This window comes from Bison bison, unplaced genomic scaffold, assembly GCF_000754665.1.
Source record: "Bison bison bison isolate TAMUID 2011002044 unplaced genomic scaffold, Bison_UMD1.0 scf7180017864135, whole genome shotgun sequence".
Classification (NCBI taxonomy): Eukaryota; Metazoa; Chordata; class Mammalia; order Artiodactyla; family Bovidae; genus Bison; species Bison bison.
The window spans coordinates 1,190,505-1,197,604 of record NW_011494707.1 but is presented as its reverse complement, the minus strand read 5'-3'; the positions used below and the strand labels follow the sequence as shown (position 1 = coordinate 1,197,604).

Here is a 7,100-nt window from a genome sequence, read left to right as displayed (position 1 = left end):
TCTTTGGTGCTTAGCTTTCTTTACGGTCCAACTCTCACATCCATACATGAGTACTGGAAAAACCATAGCTTTAATTACTCAGACCGTTGTTGGCAAAGTAATGTCTCTGCTTTTTAATATTTTGTCTAGGTTCAGTTCAGTTCAGTCACTCAGTCGTGTCCAACTCTTTGCAACTCCATGAATCACAGCACGCCAGGCCTCCCTGTCCATCACCAATTCCTGGAGTTCACTCAAACTCATGTCCATTGAGTCAGTGATGCCATCCAGCCATCTCATCCTCTGTCATTCCCCTCTCCTCCTGCCCCCAATCCCTCCCAGCATCAGAGTCTTTTCCAATGAGTCAACTCTTCGCATGAGGTGGCCAAAGTACTGGAGTTTCAGCTTTAGCATCATTCCTTCCAAAGAACACCCAGGGCTGATCTCCTTCAGAATGGACTGGTTGGATCTCCTTGCAGTCCAAGGGACTCTCAAGAGTCTTCTCCAACACCACAGTTCAAAAGCATCAATTCTTCGGCGCTCAGCTTTCTTCACAGTCCAACTCTCACATCCATACATGACCACTGGAAAAACCGTAGCCTTGACTAGATGGACCTTTGTTGACAAAGTAATGTCTCTGCTTTTGAATATGCTATCTAGGTTGGTCATAACTTTCCCTCCAAGGAGTAAGCGTCTTTTAATTTCATGGCTGCAATCACCATCTGCAGTGATTTTGGAGCCCAAGAAAATAGTGTCTGTCACTGTTTCCATTGTTTCCCCATCTATTTGCCATGAAGCGATGGGACTGGATGCCATAATCTTAGTTTTCTGAATGTTGAGTTTTAAGCCAGCTTTTAAACTCTCCTCTTTCACTTTCATCAAGAAGCTCTTTAGTTCTTCTCCGCTTCTGCCATAAAAGTGGTGTCATCTGCATACCTGAAGTTATTGATATTTCTCCCGGCCATCTTGATTCCAGCTTCTGCTTCATCCAGCCTGGCATTTTGCATGATGTACTCTGCATAGAAGTTAAAGGTGACAATATACAACCCTGACGTACTCCTTTTCCTATTTGGAACCAGTCTGTTGTTCCATGTCCAGTTCTAACTGTTGCTTCCTGACCTGCATACAGGTTTCTCAAGAGGCAGGTCAGGTAGTCTGGTATTCCCATCTCTTGAAGAATTTTCCACAGTTTATTGTGATCCACACAGTCAAAGGCTTTGGCATAGTCAATAAAGCAGAAATAGATGTTTTTCTGGAACTCTCTTCCTTTTTTGATGATCCAGTGGATGTTGGCAATTTGATCTCTGGTTCCTCTGCCTTTTCTAAAACCAGCCTGAACATCTGGAAGTTCACAGTTCACGTATTGCTGAAGCCTGGCTTGGAGAATTTTGAGCATTACTTTACTAGCATGTGAGATGAATGCAATTGTGCAGCAGTTTGAGCATTCTTTGGCATTGTCTTTCTTTGTTACTGGAATGAAACAGTCCCGTGGCCACTGCTGAGTTTTCCAAATTTGCTGGCATATTGAGTATAGCACTTTCACAACATCATCTTTTAGGATTTGAAATAGCTCAACTGGAATCCATCACCTCCACTAGCTTTGTTTGTAGTGATGCTTCCTAAGGCCCACTTGACTTCACATTCCAGGATGTTTGGCTCTAGGTGAGTGATCACACCATTGTGGGTATCTGGGTCATTAAGATCTTTTTTATTGGGTGCTTCTGTGTATTCTTGCCATCTCTTTTTATAGCTTCTGCTTCTATTAGGTCCATACCATTTCTGTCCTTTATTAGACTCATCTTTGCATGAAATATTTCCTTGGTATCTCTAATTTTCTTGAAGAGATCGCTAGTCTTTCCCATTCTATTGTTTTCCTCTATTTCTTTGCATTGATCACTGAGGAAGATTTTAGTATCTCTCCTTGCTATTCTTTGGAACTCTGCATTGAAATGGATATATCTTTCCTTTTCTCCTTTGCCTTTAGCTTCTCTTCTTTTCTCAGCTATTTGTAAAGCCTCCTCAGACAACCATTTTGCTTTCTTGCATTTCTTTTTCTTGGGGATGTTCTTGACCCCTGCCTCCTGTATAATGTCATGAACCTCCGTCCATAGTTCTTCAGGCACTCTTTCTGTCAGATCTAATCCCTTGAATTATTTGTCACTTCCACTGTATAATCATATGGGATTTGATTTAGGTCATACCTGAATGATCTAGTAGTTTTCCCTCCTTTCTTCAATTTTAGTCTGAATTGTGGACTTCCCTGGTGGCTCAGAGGTTAAAGCGTCTGCCTGCAATGCAGGAGACCTGGGTTCGATCCCTGGGTCAGGAAGATCCCCTGGAGAAGGAAGTGGCAACCCACTCCAGTATTCTTGCCTGGAGAATCCCATGGATGGAGGAGCCTGGTGGGCTACAGTCCATGGGGTCACAAAGAGTCAGACATGACTCAGCAACTTCACTCGCTTGGCAATAAGGAGCTCATGATCTGAGTCATATCCAGTTCATGGTCTTGTTTTGCTGACTGTATAGAGCTTCTCCATCCTTGGCTGCAAAGAATATAATCAGAGCAAGCAGCTGCCGCGGCGTCCTCCGCTCACCCTCACCGGCTCTGCACAACCGGCCGGTCTCTCCGCAGTTCCCGTCTGGTCCTGTGTCGCTCACCTTCTCCTGACCTGGGCAGGTGCCATGGCACAGGTTCTCAGAGGCACTGTGACTAACTTCCCTGGATTCGATGAGCAGGCCGATGCAGAAACTCTCTGGAAGGCCATGAAAGGCCTGGGCACGGATGAGGAGAGCATCCTGACTCTGTTGACATCCCGCAGTAATGCTCAGCGCCAGGAGATTGCTGTGGCTTTTAAAACTCTGTTTGGCAGGGACCTTCTGGATGACCTGAAATCAGAACTGACTGGAAAATTTGAAAAATTCATCGTGGCTCTGATGAAACCCTCTCGGCTTTATGATGCCTATGAACTGAAGCACGCTCTTAAGGGATCTGGGACAGATGAAAAAGTCCTGACAGAAATTATTGCGTCAAGGACACCTGAAGAACTGAGAGCCATAAAACAAGTTTATGAAGAAGAGTATGGCTCGAGCCTGGAAGATGATGTGGTGGGGGATACTTCAGGGTACTACCAGAGGATGTTGGTGGTTCTCCTTCAGGCTAATAGAGACCCTGATGCTAGAATTGATGAAGCACAGGTTGAACAAGACGCTCAGGCTTTGTTCCAGGCTGGAGAACTGAAATGGGGAACAGATGAATAAAAGTTTATTACTATCTTTGGAACACGAAGTCTATCTCACTTGAGAAGAGTGTTTGACAAATACATGACTATATCCGGGTTTCATATTGAAGAAACCATTGACCGGGAGACTTCCGGCAATTTGGAACAGCTTCTCCTTGCTGTTGTGAAATCCATTCGCAGTATACCTGCCTACCTTGCAGAAACCCTCTACTATGCTATGAAGGGAGCTGGAACAGATGATCAGAGTTGTGGTTTCCAGAAGTGAGATTGATCTGTATAACATTAGGAAGGAGTTTAGAAACAATTTTGGCACCTCTCTTTATTCCATGATTAAGGTGGACACATCTAGGGACTATAAGAAAGCCCTCCTACTGCTCTGTGGAGGCGAAGATGACTGACGGGAGCCTGGGGAGCCGCCCCGCGCGGTGTCCGCCGGCACCACTGCCTTCCTGCAGCGCAGCTTACCGCACTCTGCACGCCAGTGCTGAGCACACTGCCTTACTCAGCTAGCATGCTGTGGCCAAAACATAAATGTTGTAGAAGAACGTAGCAGTGCTCCTTTCTCATCTTTAGTTAAGATCTTTCTCTTTAACTGTTGTAACACTAAAGTGTACTTAGGTTACTAGGACTAAAGTCTGGATCATTTATATTTTCCTGTAAGAGGCAGACTGCTTTCACCCTTTTTAAAAACCTTCATTTATATTTAATTGATAACCATATTACCTTAATCAGAACCTTAGCCTTGAAATTGTGAACTCCTGGAAGTGTTATTAATCAAGTTTGCTACCAAGTTAAGCCAAAAAAATTATAGTGGTTGCAATCAGAAGATTAATGAATAATAAACATTTCCGTCTTCCTGAAAAAAAAAAAAAGAATATAATCAATCTGATTTCAGTATTGACCATCTGGTGATGTCCATGTGTAGAGTCTTCTCCTCTGTTGTTAGTGTTGTTGTAATAGGTAACATCACGACTCATTGGACAACATTAGCTATGTAAGTGGACCAAAATAAACCTTACATACTTAACATCTATATATTCCAGGTAACAGTAGATGATTATGAGCTAAAAGATCTTCTAGTAGACCTCAGAATTGCACATTAGAGCCAAATGATATATTAAAGAAGATATATTTATTTTTTAGCAGTAATTTATAGGGTACCACTCATGATCAGGCAGGGGGTTCCCTGGTGGCTCAGCTGGTAAAGAACCCACCTGCCAATGCAGGAGATGCAAGAGATGCATGTTCGACACATGGGTTGGGAAGATCCACTGGAGAAGGAAATGGCAACCTGTTCAAGTATTCTTGCCTGGAACATGAGCAAGCGGGCACACATGCATGATCAGGCACGTGGTAGGGGAGGGGCAGAAGGGAACCTTGAAGCTATTTTCATTATGTCAAAAGACCTAACAGGAAACTGCATTTCCTCTCAATGAGGCTGAATAGGGTGATTAAAATTCCATGTTTATTTTCTTTGGATTGGAATTTTAAAAGAACTCATTATGAGAACACTGATCATCTCAGGCTGATCAAAAGCTCTGATGAGATGATAGAGGTATCTGGTTTTTTTCCTTAAAGAGAAAATTACCTGAAATTTAATGTAATTTGCTAAGTAAAATTATCCAAAATCTGGAAATACCATTGAATGGAAGGAAAATGTGCAAAACAGTAAAGTATGAAATTCAAATCTCACCTCTATAGTCTCTTTTACATAAAAGCCAAACCTGCTGCTCCTTGATTTTCCATTTTAGTGATGGCCTCACCATGTATTCAGGCTTCCCTTGTGGCTCAGCTGGTAGAGAATCTGCCTGCAATGTGGAAGACCTGGGTTTGATCCCTGGCTTGGGAACATCCCATGGAGAAGGGAAAAGCTACCCACTCCAGTATTCTGGCATGGAGAATTCCATGGACTATATAGAATTCCATGGAATTCTGGACTATACAGTAGTCCAGAAGACTGGGCAGCATTCTCCACTCTTGCCTCAATTTATTTCTCCTATTTAATCACACAGCAAATTATTAACTCTACCTCTAAAACTTTTCTAGAATTTTATCCTTTTCTTTATTCAAACTATTATGACCTTGCTTGGTGTTAGCTTTTTGTTTTGTTTTGCTGAGTAGGTAGAATTAACACATTTGAGGAGACTGAGGTCTGTGTGACCTTGTCCTAAAAGATAAATTATGATAATACAATAGGGGAGAAAACATGTCATATCTGTCAAATTTCTGTGAGGTGTTCTGCATCCAAGAGTTATGCTTGCTTAGCTACTTAGTTTTTATTAGAAAAGAGGGAGGAATGTGTCCTTTGGTGTCTTGAATGAGCTAGAAAGCTGTGACTACGCATAATGGAAACTCTCTCGAGTGATATAAAGCAGGGTGTGATGGGCTTTCACCATAGGCTCACCATTCTGGCCTCAGAAAAAATTATCATGTGGTCAGATCACTCACCTCCTGGGCAGTTGGTTTGGGTGGTGTTCATGCAGAAATGCAAGTCATAACTATTGCTTAGTGGAGTGTTAGATGAGGTTCAGGATGTGCAGGATGGCACCTTGCCATAATGAATATTGTAAGCTGAGAAGTTAGGGAAAAGAGCAAAAACAGGAAGATCACTTTGAACCTCCTCCCCCAACTTCTTCCCTGAAACAGGTCATCTGACCCTCCTGTGAGGGGCTCTCTCCCTTGCCTGGGAAAAGAGCATTCTTCTCTCTGTAGACAAAGGGCTAGAGAAGAATCCAAATGAATGGTTTGCCCCAGTTTACTACACTTACCTCAGACTCTTTGACCTATTATATTTCTCCAAGACTGTCTACTCTTCATCAATTTAGCATAAAAATATGCCAGATGAACCATTTCTTTGGGTCATCATTTCCTTATGAAGACTCCTGTGTCATGTAAATATTATATTAAATAAATGTTTATGTTTTTCTCCTGTTAATCTGTCTTTGTCAGTTTAATTTCCAGACCAGCCAGGGACCCTAAAAAGGTTGAGGAAAACTTTGTCTTCCCCTATAATAGGTAATAAAAGTTAAGTGTAAAAATAAATTGCAGGGACTTCTCTGGTTGTCCAGTGTTTAAGACTCCTTGCTTCGACTAAAAGGTGTGCAGGTTCAATCCCTGGTTGGGGAACTAAAATCCTGCATGTCATGTGGCCTCACCAATAATAATAATATAATAAAATTTTAAAATTGCAGCTTATTTTATGTCCTGATCTACCATCATTTTTACAACTAGAAAAATCAAAGTAAAACCTAGCTTAGTGAGATAGAAATACTAGGTTGTCCACTCAACAGCCATAGCCATTTTTCCTCCTTTGATATTTTTTAATATAAATTTATTTATTTTAATTGGAGGCTAATTACTTTATAATATTGTATTGGTTTTGCCATACATCAACATGAATCCACCACGTGTTCCCCATCCTGAACCCCCCTCCCACCTCCTTCCCCATACCATCCCTCTGGGTCATCCCAGTGCACCAGCCCCAAGCATCCTGTATCATGCGTCGAACCTGGACTGGTGATTCGTTTCATATATGATATTTCACATGTTTCAATGCCATTCTCCCAAATCATCCCACCCTCTCCCTTCTCCCACAGAGTCCAAAAGACTGTTCTCTACATCTGTGTCTCTTTTGCTGTCTCGCATACAGGGTTATCATTACCATCTTTCTAAATTCCATATATATGCTTTAGTATACCGTATTGGTGTTTTTCTTTCTGGCTTACTTCACTCTGCATAATACGCTCCAGTTTCATCCACCTCATTAGAACTGATTCAAATATATTCTTTTTAATGGCTGAGTAATAATCCATTGTATATATGTACCACAGCTTTCTTATCCATTCATCTGCTGATGGACATCTAGGTTGCTTCCATGTCCTGGCT

At 42.0% G+C, this 7,100-nt stretch overlaps 1 pseudogene; it reads left to right on the top strand.

The window, feature by feature from the left end:
* Positions 1-2,658: 2,658 nt before the first annotated feature.
* LOC104988494 lies at positions 2,659-3,613 on the top strand (annotated as a pseudogene).
* The last annotated feature ends 3,487 nt before the right edge of the window (positions 3,614-7,100 follow it).